The sequence below is a fragment of the Mauremys reevesii genome, linkage group 1 (assembly GCF_016161935.1).
Source record: "Mauremys reevesii isolate NIE-2019 linkage group 1, ASM1616193v1, whole genome shotgun sequence".
Taxonomy (NCBI): domain Eukaryota; kingdom Metazoa; phylum Chordata; order Testudines; family Geoemydidae; genus Mauremys; species Mauremys reevesii.
In genome coordinates, this window is record NC_052623.1 from 207,532,778 (window position 1) to 207,550,367 (window position 17,590).

A 17,590-nucleotide genomic window follows, 5' to 3' on the forward strand; every position below is an offset into this window, starting at 1 on the left:
CTTACCTGTACTCTGTTCCCTAATATCTTCCCTGGGGCTCATTTGAACCTTCCAAAACCCTTCACAGCTTCAGATAGTTGCCATTTTCGTAGAAAAACTGTTAGAGAAATATTTCCTCTTCCTCACCCCAAATTATCCCTAGATGGCTAGGGTAAAATTCAGTCATGGGGCTGTAACAGCTAAGTCTGATAACTCATGACCCTGCAGGGCTAGACATGGGAGCTTATAACGACTGGGAAGATTTTCCATCCTTCTCGGGTGATATACAGCATTCACTTCCAGTCCTGGAAGGTACTAAAACTTCAGACTTTAAAATCCATGATATTTTTTCTGTACTGAAAAGTCATTTGTAGAGGGCTTTATGGATTCTGAGGCCAGCACATTTGGATTCATGAAAAGCAAGGTACCTGGCTTTAAAGGCAAAGCGATACTGCAAGGGCTGCCTCTGGCACCTATGCAGACCCCTTCAACTGAATGTCCCAAGTAAAACCAATGTACCCATGGTTCTAAACAAAATATAAGAGCAGAGATGCAGTGACATGGGGAATGCAGAGGAAGAAGAAGGTATCTAGAGGAATGTAGGCTCTTCAGGGCAGAAATTGCCTTCATATACATGTGGAATGCATCTAGTGCATAGTAGGCACTACTATAATCCAGACAATAAAAATAAAAGGATGCAGCATTCAAGGGGCCCTGAAACAGCCTAAGCCAGGGGGCAGCAGCAACATCAAGATGGCAGTAGCTGAGTCCCTGAAGCCTGGGTCGTAGCCAGCATGCAAGACAGCTAGAGAAAAGCAGATCATGACCCCTCCCCCCACCCCAATCCAAACATCAAATATCCCAGTTCCCCTGCTCCCATGTTTTAGCTGGTAACATCAGCCAGCAGGCAGCTCTGAAGTGTCTGGGCTGAGCCTCAGAATGGTCAGGAGTTGGGAAACCTCAGTTGTTCATGGGATGAGCTTGTGGGCCCACTCCCCCTGCGGCCTGGAGGAAGATCAAGCAGCACGGCTTGAAAATTTGTCCCAACACTTATTTGCCTAAGGACTAAGCTTACCAGCCCAGGTGCAAAATACATACCACACATGCCTTACAGAAGTTACACCCACCAAGCCATACATATTTCATTTCCATGGACACATCTACATCTTGCTCCACCCAAAATCAAGTCCCTCCAGAATAAATTGATGCTGCCCTTTGGTCATTTCTTTCTCCCATCAAAATAGATTGATGGGTGAGCTAAGCAATCACTTGCTCTCACCAAATCCAGTTATTCACTCTTGACACAAACACATCCATTTTGCCCTCACCACAGAATAATTCAGTTCTGTCACCAGTCCATTCTACCCCCTTCCGGTCAGTTTTGGCCTGCCCTGAAAAGCAGTCCTGTCCCCCAATCAGTTCTGCCTCCCTAAACACATGAATACATCTGTCTCCTCAACACAACTAGTCCTATGCATCCCAATCAGTTCTGCTCCCCCAAAGTTTTGTTTCCAACAGCCAAATCATTTCCCTGATCTTGCTGCTCTGCTGTTGCCCCTCCTACCAGTTCACATGAAGCCCTCAGCCTCAAAGTTCCTCCTCTGCACCTTGAGTCTCTGCTTCTGGCTCCAACTTCTAGCCTCTCAAAGAAGCTAGGACTCAGCACTGCACTGCTCCTCCCTCCACTACTTAAGAAGAACTAGCAGCAGCTGAGTTGCCCTAGTTTCTGCCTCCTTCTCCCAGCCCTAGAAAAAGCCAGCAGCTGCCTGGGCAAAATTCTTACTGGTATAACTACATTTTAGTGAATCCCCCCTTCTGAACCTGGAGTCCCCACCATCAGAGGTTTTTCAGCCTGTGTGAATCTGACCTAGATACAACAAATGGCTGCAGTAAAAATTTCAAAGACTGTCTAAAACACTCCTAAAATAGTTTGCATGTGCCATATGGCGAATACATGATGGTGTGATGCAATGTCAATTTTTTATTGGCTGTATAATTCCACTCATCCCAAGCTCATGCTGATCAAACCTCTATACTAAAGTTGAGGAAGAAGTTTTGAAAAGTTTGAGGAGCAAAAGGAAAAGATAAAAAGACAAGTGAACAAGGACCCATCTCTAGGCATTTGTTCTCTTGCATGCAGTGGTAAAACTAAGAGAGGGGAGAAAGGAACCCCAAATAAATCAAGCGTTTGACATTTCAAAGTGTTCTATTTCAATGAAAAAATGGGGAGGGGAGATTTTCATAGAAGTTATTGGTTTTTAAAAGTCAATTTTTGTACCAAAAAAAGGTTTTGAACAAAAACATTCAACCAGCTCTAGAATTAGGTCTTCCACATGGGAAGACAAATTTGGACATCTTTGCATCTTCACATTTTCCTAAGGCCTCAGCTAACTGGGAACATAGGTACCTTTCCTTCTCTCTCTTCCTTCCACCACCTGCCCTAGCTTTGTTCTCTTCTCTGTATCTGTCACTAATTTCTGATTTCTCCTGTCCTCTGTGGTTGGTCAGAACTAAGACACAAGACTGATTCTTCAAGTGAAAAGATCCCTCATCAGTTATTGTAAACAAACTAGGTACATGTTTTCAGAGGAAAGAATGAGTTAGTGTCTCTCTCTCACCCACCCATACACACACACACACTTAGGAGATATTGGTAGACACTAAAGATAGGTCTTAAGATGCAAAATCTGGATTTCACACAAACCAAGGTTTGGATTTTTAGTTCATTCCATTGTAAAGATAAAAGCCATTTTGGAATTTTTTCCCCCCACCAGCTCTATTTACTAGCTGGAATCCAGTACACTGTCCTAACTGATGTAGGGAAATAGCAGAAAGGGAGGGAGCTGAGGAAAGAGAGGAGCTCACAGAGCCCTCTCTCTTTCTCATTCTGTCTTCTGCTGACTGCTCGCAAGTGTAACACAATTTTCCTTTTTATTCTTTTCTCTTCAGCAGCCTACATCCACCCCACCCATCTCCTAATGAGAGTTCTCTATTGCTCATCATAACCCATCCATGGTATAAATTCACGGAAGGCTCTTGCCTCTTCCGTTAGCACTGCGTAACCTGTCCTAGACTTGCACCTCAGCTCTACAATGTTACTTCATGTAGTGGCCAGAAGCTGTGGGCAAGAGTAGGTCACACGAAGAATTTGAAAGGTTCCCACTTGCCAGATGCTGAGTGGCACTGGCTCCCACCTTCAGCTCTAATCATTAGGGCAGTGAAGAGTGGCACAGTCTATTCCTCCTTCCTGTCAATAGAGAGACATGCTTAGCTAATTCTTTGCTTTTTATTTTTCTCCCCTTTATTAAATATTCTCCCATCTCTCTGTTCCTCCCTCTAGGCCTTTACTCCTGGGGTTCCAACAGCCCAAAACCCTAGGAGAGCAGGATTTAAGCTCGACTGACTCTCCCTGAATTCAGAGAAGCACTCTAGAGAGAATGGCTCCCCTCTCCCGCAGCAATGGAGGGCAGCCCAAGAGAAGGGGGGAAGGTAGATGCTGAGAATCAGCAACTAGTTAACGGCTCCTGATTCTCTGCTCCAGTGCCAATTCAGGTTAGAGCAACCTGGAAGCTGCTCTAACTTGCACCAGCTGCCTATTGTCCCCCAGCCAGAGCAGCACAAAGGGAGCAGAAAAAGGCAGGAAATCTGCACGAAAACATTGACTGTAGCCCCTTGAATATACAATAGTATGTTCAGCCCTCTGGCTGAAAAAGCTGGACACCACAGGCCCAGCAGAACGGGGCTCCAGACTCAGCTGGACTTTCTAAGCACTACCATAAATATACATCTAATCTGCACATTAAATTACCATGATCAGGCAGGTGAATCTGGCAGATGCATAGCTGGCTATCAGCATGCACAAATAAGCAGTTGCTGTACTTTATGTGCAAACATGGTACGCGATTGCACACACGTCTGCTAGAAAATCAGACTTGTATGCCAACAGAACGCAAACCTGCACCCTCTCTGGATTTAGGACCTACTGATGGAAGTTGGTAAGAGTGAACACTAGAACTCGAACTCCAGTCCCAGAGACTTTTCATGACTTATGTCTTTTCCCCTCTCTTTTATTTAATAACAAAATTAATAAGTGGAATATTCTATGGTAGCTTTGAAAAAAACTTAATTTAAATAAAAACCAGAGTGCCTCAAGTTAATTTAATTTCAGTCCTGGGCTTGCACTGCTGCCAAATTGCACACTTCAAAACCGCATAGCCAGAGAACTGTAGGTGCCCTCTGAGAATGCCTGAGGAGAAGGGTGAGGATGGGGGTGGGGGGAGAAAAAAGACCCATGAAAGCAAATGAAGGCAAAGTCTTGTTTGTTGAGTGGAGGGGAGCAAGAAGGAATAGGAAGTTTCAATTAATCTGTGATTGATTTAACACTTAAGCACAATAGTTAGGTGGAAGTGTTATTAGCATTTATTTAATTATTTAGATGCTTTTGAAGGGATATATAGTAGGTCAGCCAAGGCAAGATGAGCAAGGCACTGATGCCCATCAATAAAGAATAGCTAGCTTGAGGAATGGAAGGATAGCACACCACTGGGGTCCTGCGGGTCAAGGCTTCAAGGGAGGGAAATCAAAGCACACAGGGCAAAAATATGCCCTTGGATATGTGCACACAGTATCTATTGACTTCAATGGACACCCTGCAGACACATATCCAAGGGCAGAGTTTGGCCTGCAGGAAGGAAACAGACAAGAGGCATCCGGATCCTGATCCCACTGAAGCAAAACTTCTGAGGAAGCAGGATTGATTCCTATATGTTTCTTAGATGAATTTTGACATACCTAAGCAGCTATGTTAGACAGAGAATATATGTGAGGAGGTGTGGCGGAATTAGGAGTTAGAAATGCTCTTCAAACATATTTAACTTCTTAATGTCATAGGATGACATCCATGTCATGTCACAGTCTGGAAAAGAGGAGGTAGGCCAGAGGAATTAGGCCAGGTCTTATAGCCTGTTTTGAAAAAAAAATATGGTGTCCATTATCTATTATTAATAATCATCATCATGTTTATTACATAACCTAAGGGTCAACCAAGTGTGGGGCTCCATTGTGCTAGTCATCACAACACACACAGTGTAGCGCACGGTCCCTACCCCAAAGAGCTTATGATCTAAATAGCCGAGATAGACAGGGTGGGAGAAGTGGTGTAACACAAAAGCAGAGTGGATAACGTGATGACAGCAAACAATTTGGTAGATCCATGACTTTTGGGATGGGGTGAGGTGAGGTGGGGAGGTTTACTTAGAAGGGGATCAGCTAAATGGAAAGGGAAAAAAAAAGGAAAGGGGGTGAGGGAGACAGGGCAGGGGAGAAGGTGGTGAGAGGGGCAGGCGTGGCATGAACAGACTATGGGGGAGGGAGAAAGATTGGCGCAAATAACCAATCAGCACAAGGCAGAGAAAGTCCAGTAAAAAAAAAAAACATAGAAAGTTTGGATCACTTGATGATTACCTGTTCTGTTCATTGCCTCTGGGACACCTGGCATTGGCCACTGCTGGTAGAGAGGATACTGGGCTAGATGGACCTTTGGTCTGACCCAGTATGGCCATTCTTATGTAAAGTTCTCAGCCTGTCTAGAGGTCCCTGTTTTGGCTGTATTGACCCCTATCAGGTGGAGTCTCTAGCTGGCTCTAACCTCTCTGTGGTTTTCTCCAGGGCCAAATGTGAGGAGCCACCCCCTAGGTCTTAGTGCCCCCAGAGTAGAAGTGAGGTCTTTCCTGCACAAAATCTAGTCAATATCCATTTTACCATGTCTTATACATCCATGGGAAACATTCCCCATCAAAATTAGTAAAGCCACCATGTTATTCTCTTTCTAGTGCCTACTTAAAACTTGCCTCTGCTATAATGCATCCAGAAACCTACCATCTGATAATTACTAGGCAGGTAGCAAATGCTGCTGCTAGTGACTGATTTACTATATTTAGCAATTGTACATGTAGTTAGTAAATGTACCTACTGTTCCTTTGTTCTCTCTAGTCCCTGCCCACCTGTTTGTCTCACTCATCTGTTACTTCTTGAGGTTTTATTTGGATTATAAACTTCTTTTACTGTGCGTTTGTTGAACTTCTACCAGACATGGGGGAGTTTGACTTCAAGATCACGCCACATGTCATTGGAAAAGTAACATCCTAAATTTACAATGAAGTCTTGATCTTTGACATCTTAGGTTGGCCTATTGTCTTGAATGGTCTGATATGAACTCCTCTGAGATAGTTAGGAGCTGAAGGTTGGGCTGGATGTCACTGAAAGGCCCTATCCACTAGATTTACAATAAAAGTCTCAGATTTGACCAATGACCTTGATATAATAATGGTTTGGGTCCCCTCCTCCTTGAAATGACACCTGGGCTAGTACATGAGATAATCCAGGACTTTGACCAATCTTATATGTGGGAGTTCTCAGAGTTCCTCAGTCTCCTTTCTCCCCCATTTATTTCTCAGCTTCCATCCTCATGCTTGGTGTTTAGTAGAGTCACCTCCTACTGCCTCCAAAGCCTATTAGTGCCACTCCCAGCTTTGGCCAGAGGTGATAGCTAGAATGTGACTCAAGGCCTTATACAACTTCAGGGGCTGAGTTTATTGACTTCATATAGATTCCAACCCTGGGAATAAGGGACTTGATCTTGGTGCTGGCCTTGGACACACTTTGTAACACTGGATGGCCTGGTTTTTAGTGTAGTCAGCAGTCCATCCATGATGGCTTAGTTCTGAGTAAGACTTAGAGAGACCTTGCATAGTAACATTGGGCAACGCAGGATGTATTAGGTAGTCAGTACACCAGAGAATGGAGAGAACCACCGGGTCTGTGTCCAGCCACTTCACTGAGTGGTTCACTTCATATTCATTACAACCCAGACCAGTGGCTTCTCCATGAAGAATGCTACAGTTTCCATGACAAAAGAGCTAATTGTACCAAAATTCATTTACAATATGTATGTGTCATTTACAGGCTTTTCTATGGCATTCTTTAGTGTGGTATCCAAATGGCAGACAAACATGAAAGAAGATATCTCCCTAACACTCTTGCAAGTTACTGTCATCCCCTCTGTAGAGATGAGGAACTGAGACACAGAAAGATTAAGTGACTTGCCCAAGGTGCCAGGAAATTTGTGGAGGAGCCTAGGAAAAAACCAAGATCTCCTAAACCCCTGTGCTTTGCCTTCACTCCCAGGCCATCCTCCATCCTTATGAATGACATTGTTATATAAAATGCAATTAGGAGACAGTAGCAAGCTCTATTCTAGGAACTTCTAATCAGCAACAAGGACTGCAATTTTAACACTCTCCAATTAGTATAGAAACACATCATTGTGCTCTAGCACCACCTAGCAGACTCCCAAGACAGTGCATATCACCACACATTCCAGATAATTAATGGAGTATCTCTAACCCAGACACACTGCCTCATTGTAGGTAGTCAAGGCCTCTGGAATGCTCAACCAACCAAGTAGTGCTAAGGATCTGGTCTCTTAAAAAAAGATTTAAAGGCTCATTTAAAAAAAATGTCTTGGCATTGCAATGTTTTTGGAAGTTGTGTCCATGTGAAGTATTACATAGTGCTTTGTTACAGCACTTAGAATGCTATGGCAAATAGATTAGTTGCCATTACATAATTAAAACATTATCTGTAGAGCTGGGCACAGGCACCCCCTGACCTCGGGAATCAGATCAGTTCAGATCAAGATCAGAATTTTGCAGCTCAGCCCCATCCCTAATGATCCATGCTAGTATTTTATTTGCTTATTTGTTAGTTTATTGCACCTACCTCCTGCTGTAGGAATGTTACACACATTTAGATGTGCACACTTTAGAATAGGGCATTAAACAAAAGCACTAGTCCATCATACAGTTCTGGTGTCAATATATGGCCACCATTACAGAGATCATCACGCCTCTATACCCTTACCCATCTTACCCAAAAGAAAAGGATAGCCATGGTGAGGTACCAAGCACCTAGAGACAAACACATACTATTTTCATCAGCAGACATTGCAACAGCAAAATTTGCATCTGGATCCAAAGTTCACCACAGTTTGGGAATGGTTGATCTGGACTTTTGGTTTGGACCCATGGCTAGGTAATTCCCGCTGTGCTTCAGAAGTCCAGCTAGGATAGGAAAGCAACAGGTACTCTGGCAGAGATCACAACTAGAGATGGAGATGTGTGAAGGCGGCCAGTGTTGGTGCAGAGATCCTGCTTAGGATCTTGAGCAGCATGTGGGTCAACATGATCTAATGTTCTCAGCATGGACATGGGATCTGGAGCCTCCTGAATGCCATTCCCAGCATGTCAATGACTCCACTGTGACACCCTGAATGAGTCTATTCCCTGCTCTCTGACTCAGTTTCCCCACCTGTAAAAGGGAACGATTCTGACCTACTTTGCAGATCAGGAGAGGTCTGAGAGATTTAATTTTTGCTCTGAACGTATACAGCATTTAATGTATTATATTACACTGCTCTACAGCCAAAATGCTTCTGAAATAAATGTAGTCAAACTTTACTAATTCTGGGTCACTGAGAATGAAAATGATGCTTAAAATTGATTGGCTCTAGTTTTCAAGATATGCTATTGGGTCAGTATATACGACCCGTGACTTGGAATAGCGGCGGATAAGTGAGTTATAAAGGGAAGGGATCTCAATTTAAACCAGAAATGACTAAAATACATCTTTGACTGGATCTATGAATAAATCTATGACTGGGTTTGGACAGTACTTGCTTTTTAGGCAAAACAATGAATGATGCAATCTGAAGCTGGTATTGTGTCATACGTGATATGAATTGCATCATGTTATTCCTAGAAGTCATGGATGATGCAATCATAACGAAGCTTACATCACTCTGCTGAACCAATTGCCCTATATCAGCTCTAGAAACCATACAGTGTCCTGCTCTCTTATTTGTCAGTGTTTGATTTTGCAAAGGGACACATTTCTGTTTAGCCAAAGTGAGCAGAGATGCCTCGTACTTGTGGGAACAGTGCAGATAACTTCTGCTATGTTTGTGGTGAAGTGACTTTTGCATCACAAAAGCGCAGTATAACCACTATGGTTAAGAAAGCCTATCACCTTTATTTTGGCTGCAAAATTGGAGATCAGGACAAGAGGTGGGCCCCACACATATGCTGCAACACTTGTGCAACAAATCTTCGCCAGTGGTTGAACAGGAAAAGGAAATCTATGCCTTTTGCAGTGCCAATGATTTGGAGAGAGCCAACAGATCATACCAGCAATTGTTACTTCTGCATGGTGCCTCCAGTTGGGAAAGGTGTGTCAAAGAAGAAAAAGTGGACTGTGCATTATCCAAACATTCCATCAGCTATACGCCCAGTACCCCACGGAGAAGGACTGCTGGTTCCTGATGCACCAGAATCACTCTCACTTGATTCAGACGAGGAAGAGGAAGAGGATGAAACTTCTGGTCCTGAACCATCAATGTCACAGGGCCCACATTTTCTCCCATCCTCCTCCTCTGAACCACACCTCATAATACAAGGTGAACTGAATGACCTTGTCAGGGATTTGGAACTACCCAAGAGTAAGGCAGAGCTGTTGGGCTCCAGACTACAGCAGTGGAATCTCCTGGCAGGTGATGTTAGGGTTTCCATGTTCTGTGACCATCAAAAGGATCTTGTCCTATTCTTCTTCATATAGCCTGCAACAACATCGATGGTGTGATGGCAGCCCTCAACATCGTTCACGATCCAGATGAGTGGAGACTGTTCATTGATTCATCAAAGACGAGTCTTAAAGCTGTTTTACTGCATAATGGCAATGTTTTGCCATCAATTCCAGTTGGTCATGCAGTCCATATGAAGGAAACCTATGACAACATGAAACAACTTTTGAGGTGCATAAACTATGACCAACATCAGTGGCAGCTTTGTGGAGATTTGAAGGTTGTTGTTCTCTTGCTTGGTCTGCAGACTGGATACACAAAGTACTGCTGTTTTCTCTGCGAATGGGATAGTTGTGAAAGAGATTCCCACTACATCAAGAAAGATTGGCCACTCCGACAGTCATTGGAGCCTGGGAGGAAAAGTGTTCAGCATTCACCACTTGTTGAATCAAGGAAGATTTTGTTACCATCCTTACACATCAAGCTGGGTCTGATGAAGAACTTTGTCAAGGCCATTGACAAAACACAAGCAGCTTTCAAGTACCTCCGTGGAAAATTTCCAAGGTTAAGTGAAGCTAAGATAAAGGAAGGTGTCTTTGTTGGTCCTCAGATTCGTGAACTTCTTCGAGATGATGCATTTGACCATGCACTGCGTGGCAAGGAAAAGACGGCATGGAAAGCCTTCCAGTTAGTGGCAATACATTTTCTCGGCAACAACAAGGCAGACAACTACAGGTTGTTGGTGGAAAACCTCCTCAAGGCATACAAAAGCCTTGGTTGCAACATGTCACTAAAGATACATTTTTTGCACTCTCATCTAGAGATTTTTCCACCGAACTGCGGAGCAGTGAGCGACGAGCACGGCAAGCGATTTCACCAAGACATTGCAACAATGGAGAAACACTATCAGGGCAAATGGAGCCCATCAATGCTTGCAGACTATTGCTGGACAGTGACAAGAGATGCTCCATTTAATGAATACAAGAGACAAGCCAAGAAGTGCTGAGTAGACACTGAATAGGACTAAACTATGTACATAATAGTTTTTTGCCTTTTGTTTCATAATAAATTTTAGTTATATAACCCTTTTGCTGATTTTTAAAGTGTTATATAAACAGGACAGGTGAAATATCATGTAAAGCAACCATAAACACATGAAAAGACCTAGGTTTACAATTTAAAACTACTATCTACACAATATACATAGACATAAAATGTAAAAACTTAAGTAACTTAGAAACAGTAGCCAATCAGTTGTTTTAATTGTCATATTTGAATTCAGCACATCAAAATACATAATAAATAGCACATTTTCATCTCTGAAGCAGACGACTTCTCAAAAATTGTAGACCAGTGTTATTGGTCTCCACAGAATCATAGAAAATCAAGGGCTGGAAGGGACCTCAAGAGGTCATCTAGTCCAGCCCTCCCTGCTCTGAGGCAGAGATCCAAGAAAACCCAGACCATCCCCGGCAGGTGTTTGAACAGCCTGTTCTTAAAAAACAGCAACGACAGGGATTCCACATTAGAATGCAGAGTCTGAAAAGCGTCAGTGAAAAAGACGGCAGAGAATTGAACTAAGAGCTCTAAAATAGGGAAAGAGTGTTAAAAAAAATAAAATAAAATGCTTTAGCCTCCCAAGACAAGGACAAGAAGCAGTTAAGAAGGGATTTCACTTAAGCACAGAGAAGAAAATCTTCAGAGATACAAATCATGACTACTGATTATTCTGTTTTCCTTCTGCCACAGATAATGGGATAAGTGGGCATGCATGGAAATCACAGAAAGGAGGAATTCTGAAGAGATGAAAGCCTTTCACACAGCAGCTCCATTAGACCATTTTCAATCGCGCCTCCTGTTGGGAGAGGCTGGGAGTGCACCACAGCCAGTACGCTGTCAGGGAGGCTGGAAACAGAATCGCTGTGAGCTCTCCCCCAGCCACTATCCCCTACATTTGTTCCCTCTGAAAGAGGCTGGGACTGGAATAGTTGTGAGTCACTCACAGCCAGTGCTCCTGCCCCGTTCCACACAGTGACTCCTGGAGGCAGAGCCTGGGACTAGCGTTGCAGTGAGCATCTGCTCTCACAAGAGACAGCAAAGGCTGAATAAAGCAGCACATCACTGCCCTGGGTTAGCCAGCTTCAAAAGCTCATTCACTGATGTGCAAAACTGAAGTCTCTGTAAGGCTCCCTTTTTATTCTCCCCTCCCCCCGCCCTCAGTCTCACACACACACGCTTTTTGGATGTTGCCATGGAAACTGCATCTAGTTTCCATTCTCTCTGTTTCCCTCATGTCCCTGCTCAGAAGCAGAGGAGAGAGACATTGATCAGTGATGCAATGAGACAGCCCCTAGGGAGCAAGGGAGGCCTGCAGCAGGGAGCAGGGCGCATCCCCAGGACACCAGATCACAAGCCACTTTCTTGGTGGAGATGGGTCCATGTTCCCGTCCTTTGGGAGAGTTTAATTAAAAACCCGTGGGGACCAGCCCCTTTGAGGCACTGCGCCGCTGTGGGGTCCTGGAATTCCCCTCCTCGGGTGGCTCATCAGGAAGGAGGCTGGGGCAACTCAGCAGAGGCCCTATATGCCCAGAAGGCTGATGCTATTAAGAAACTGTAGATTTCATTGAGTGGCTGTTTCTCTTTTAGATTTTCAAAAGTTGGGGCCATTCCCTGCTCCTGCTATTCAGTAAGGCCCTAAAGGGACAATGGGCACCTTTCCTAGAGGAGTTACCCTAGCCCCAGCACCACATTCTCCAGACCATCTCCTGCTGTGCGCGGCTGGGACAGCAGCATCCGTGAGCCCCCACACGTCCAGCAGTCCCTAGGCTCTGCAGCTCTTCCTCTTTTAAAAGCTGGGACTGGAGTAGCCCAGAGCGGTTTATCCTTGTGTTACTGCTACCTGACGGAAGCGATTATCCCTACTGACGTGGGTGTTCCCATTACAAAGAGTAGCAAAGGCAGGAAAAAAAAAGTCAGACTGCAAATGAATGTAGGGTGGCAAAATGAAAAGGAGGCGCCTCTGCAGGGACAAGGCAGTCTCTAGGCTGTGTGGCAGGGCGATGGGGGGGGGGGGAAGAGAGAAAAAAAGAGTCTTACTGCTGATTTATTGGTGCTTATTTCTGGCAGATCTGCCCCCCTCCCTCCAAGGGAGCATCACCTATGAGCTCACTGATGTGCCAAGGAGCCCTCTGACAGCTCTCTATTAATTAACTTCATGCCAATACAAATTTTATTTAAAAGTTAAAAAATCCAATTCACATTGATCCACCTTCATCGCTCCATCCAGATAAAGTCATGTGCTGCCAATCAATGGCCGCTCAGCTTTACCTGATGGGGCCACAGCTCCTCACTGCACAGGAAAGCAACACTCCTGAGGTCGGAATGGAGGCGGCCATCTCGGTACCTCTGCCTCTCTAGAGCCCCTTCTGCTCCCCACAGGGAGGAGCTGTCTCTGCCCCCCCCCACAGACCTCCCCCCTCTACCCCCCACTGGGAGGGGCTGCCCCATGCCCCCCCCCAGCCCCTTCTATGTCCCAGGGGGAAGAACTTTTTCTATACTCCTTTCCCCAAGAGCCCTCTGTCCCATACTGGGAAGAAACCACCTTTGCAGCTGTTACTAGAGCAGACTGGGTTAAATTAAACCGTAGGATAACTATTGAATTCACTGGAGACACACCAACAATGAATTGGGCCCTCTGCATGCAGCCCTTTGACAAGATTTTCTGGATTTCTCTCTGAACAATTGTCAGTTCTTTCTCTGTGAGAACAGCTTTGTCTCTTCGCCTCCCCCTTGCTCCGGTAATCGATACTGCCTCTATAGAGAAGAGCCTTTCGTATACAGTGCTGGGTCCCTGAGGCCTTGTCTGCCCCAGGAAAATTGGTAAGCACATTTATGCACTAGAAGTAGCAATGACAGAAGCTGTAGCATATACAGAGCACCAGCATTATCACCCCGGGTTAGACAACATGGGTGAGCAGCCCTGTCTACACAGCCGCTTCCTTTCTGTCTCCATGGGCGGCAGGTTTGTATAATTTTTGGTGGTGCCCAGAATGGGTCCAAGCAGAGTCGTCCTGTCCGTAGGACAGACCAGAGCAACCACCCCGGGCCCTGTGCTTTGGGGGGCCTCTGTGCTTCAAGGGGACGTGAGGTCCAGGGTGACCTGGGGGGCTAGCGGGGGGCCTCGTGCCAGCAGCAGCAAGCAACTTGGCTCCGCTCCACCCTGCTCCTGGCATCACTCGGGGGAGGGGGCGGAATGAGTGGAATGGGGGTGGAGCAGGAGCAGGAAGAGGGGGAGTGGGGCAGGCTGGGGCCAGGTTGTTTGCTGCTGTCGGCGCCAGGCCCCCCATTAGCACTCCAGGCTGCCCTGGAGCCTGCGTTCCCCTGAAGCGCAGGGCCCAGGGCCATTTCTCTGGTCCGTCCTATGGACGGGACAGCTCTGAAATTATAAGCCCAAACATTGATGGAGTCAGGCCCACGTCCTTGAATATTGGTGGAGCACGGGCACCACGGGCCCATATAACTCGTCACCTATGCTTGCTACCACTAGTTCAGTTGCAGCTGATTTATCCCAGTGTCGCTGCATCTTTGGGCATCTGCTGGGAGAGTCTTGGACTAGAAACATCTTGACTAGAAAAAGGGCTTGAGTTTTGGTTGGGATTAGCTAAATTGTGCTGGCTAAATCTAATGTATTTCTTAGTGCTGATGCAGGGTAACGCCTTTACCTCACTGTTGAGCATAGCCTATGCAGGTTAGTTACCCTGTACCTCCCCTTTGAAAAAGGACAATTGGTTTTAGTTTGCCACGTGTTAGTTAAGCCCAACTGAAACTTGATCCTTCTGCCTAGTCAAGACAGCCTTCAGCTCCCTCAGCAGTATCAGAGGCAGAGGCACTGGTGAATCCAAACACTGTTGGGCAAACTGTTCAGTTCAGTGCTTAAACGCTGTATCTTGGAGTCCTCTATTGCTACTACAGGCAGCACTGAAATGGTGGGAAGTTTTCACAAGTATGTCCTTAAAGAGAGCAATGGAGAGGGAGGGTATTCACACTCTCAGAGAAGGAAGGGGAACTCCTGGGAGAACCTCGCTAAAAGTCCACTACCAATCTGTATAGTGATATCCCTATCCAATGGAGTCACATGTTCTCTGGCTACCAATAAATCGTCATAGCCAGAGAGATCCTATCCCTACGGCTCATTGTTTTTGGCATGAACCAGACTGCGTAACCGATTCTGGCTGCTCTGTGGGGTTTAATAGTACATTTTCCTGTGGAGCCAATGGGGGCTGATTGACACTGAAGTGTACCATCTCCCTCCAGCTACTAAACCGGGCATCTGGTTTCCAGGTGTGATGCTCTGTTATGCACACCTGCATCTGTGTGTATGGCAGCAGTCTACTAAAGGGCAGTGATATACCTGCTCCTCACATATAACAGTTCCCATTAACGGCTGAGCTGCCAGAGCAGTGCAGAGAGGGGAAGGGTAAGATCGAAGTTCTAACTTCCTTGTAGCAAAAACAACACTCCCCAGGGGCAGGACTTCCATCCTGCTTATCTAATTAAGGTGTCATTTATGTGCTGTGCACACAGTGGTAGTTACACACCTGGTAACACACCTGGTTACATGCCTGGTGCAGGCAGTGAGGTAGACGCCAGGATGCTTCCTGCAATGGAAGAGAAGCATCTCTGGGACACTAAGTGCACACCTGGCTTGCACTGCTTTGCAGAGCTTACTTGTTGCACCTGAGCCTGATTCAGGCAGGAGAGAGGGGATGCAATATGCACTTCAGAACCCTAGAGGGAGCTAATTAGTCAGTAGGAAAAGGGAGGAGACAAACTGAATGATGGAACAGCTGCATCATTATAGCATTGCAGGATAAAATCCAGGTTGAGTCTGGGCAGGGGGGACCACAGACTTTAGCCCAAACAACACTAGTCATGAACAATCTTGCAGCTGAACAGTTTTGATGCATGCAGGTACTCAGGACTATCTGAGTACATTGCTCAGAATCCTTGCCTTCTGAGCAGATGTCGGCCTGCCTGTTTTATAACTCAGGGGAAGCACGGGACATGGCGTGTATGGTGGTTGTCACACCTCACCTCACCATTGAGGTGACCTAAGGCGGAGCTTGGGAATAACTCACTTAGCTGTGAGTACAATACAGTCTTTGCTGGGGCCAGCCATCAGAGGGAGACAATCCTAGTTAGTTGATGTATTACATGTTTTCCCTACTAGACAAACTCATTCCAAGCCTCTAGGGTAATCTAGGGTGCCATTTTGTTAAAAAGCAAGGTACAAGCATACCAATATCTATCTATTTGACCCCCTCATCACCGTAGGATCAGAGCACCTCAGTCCGTAAAATATTTATCCTCACAACACCCCTGTGAGGTATCGGGCAATGATCTTATCTCTGTGTTACAGATGGGAACTGAAGCACCGAGAGACAGAGCAGGGAACTGAACTAACATCTCTTCAGTCTCAGGCTAGTGCCCCCAATTACTAAGCCATCCTTCCTTCATCAGGCTCATTAGCAAGGATTGGACACAGGACCTGCAGCACCCAAGTAACAAGGACGTATGTTTGAGTTTATGGGATTACTATTAACTGCAAGTAAGTAGTGGGCTCTTGTCCTTGCTCAGGCCAGCCACTAAGGGGAGCTATACAAGACCCCCCACCTCACATCCTTCATTGGCTCCCCCCCCCCACATTTGTTTCATTGCCCTCTCTATGCTTTCCCATTGCCTTGGGTTTCCCCTCTTCCTAGCCCTGCAGGGACGGAGGTGCTCACCATTCATTGGGAACCAGAAAAGAAATTGCCATGAGCCACTAAGTTCACACTTTGGATGTGAATGACACTGGCCCTCGCACACCTGGTTTCAGACAATAAATCAAAAGCACTTAAGCTGGCATTAAACCGCCTCAGGCTTTCAGAGCTCACTGGCAGAAAGAGCAAATAAAAGAGAGGAATGAGGTAGAAAAAAGCCCAAACCCCACAATGGAGCTAAAGAAATAACAGTCCGAGGGATGGCTTGGCTTTGATCATCACAGCTCTCCACATGACCACTGGAGGCTGCGAGTGGGCACCTGCTGTCCAGGGGCTGCAGCCTCAACCACAGCACTCACCCATCTTCCTCCCGCTTTCACTCTCACCCATTTTCCAACCATTCTCTGTCCTTCCCCTCCTCTCTCTCTACTCCCGCCTCTCTTTCCTTTGGCTCTCCCACTCTATTCCTCTTTCTCTCTCTCTCCGCCCCCCCCCCCCTTCAGAGCATCCTCTCCATCCCTCTTGCTCGCTCTCAGGCTCTTATTTTCAACCCTTTGGCAGGACCTGTAAACAGTCTGGTTTTTAGAGATGAGGAGAAAGGTTTGTATTGAATACGAGTTGGTCTTAAATTGTAAGCTCTTTGGAATAGCGACTATCTTTTTATTATGTGTCTGTATAGTGCCTAGCCTTATGAGGCCCTGATCACCCCTGGGAGACTTCAGGTGTTACTGTAATACACAAACAACACTATGATCATTTAGTCTGTGCAGAGACCCTAGTCAGTCATTCTTGCATTGAGCCCATGACTATTTAAGCTATGCCTCTTGGAAACACATCCAGTGTCAATTTAAAGACTTCAAGAGATGGAGAATCTACCACCTCCCTTGATAAATTGCTCCAGTGTTTAATTGCCCTCATTGTTAAAAACGGCACCTTATTACTTGTCTGAATTTGTCTAGCTTCAGCTTCCAGCCATTGGATCTCATTAAGCTTCTCTCAACTAGATTAAAGAGCAGTCTTATTTATTTATTATTATTATTAGAGCTGTCTGAAACTGAGCATTTCTGTTCCATGGGAAGTTCCAGCATTTCACAATATCCTTCTCAAGTTGGAACAAAAAGTCAACATTTCCCACAAAATGAAAATTCTGAAATATTTCATTTTGGAGCACTTCAGTTTGAGTTTAATATTTTGACTTTTATATTGTAATAAAATA

General features: G+C 45.5%; 1 protein-coding gene across 1 annotated transcript in view; it reads right to left on the reverse strand.

The window, feature by feature from the left end:
* The window catches only part of LOC120399662 (limbic system associated membrane protein), a 1,355,472-nt gene that overhangs the window by 1,275,312 nt on the left and 62,570 nt on the right, over positions 1-17,590 (reverse strand). The gene's annotated exons all lie outside the window — the stretch shown is intronic.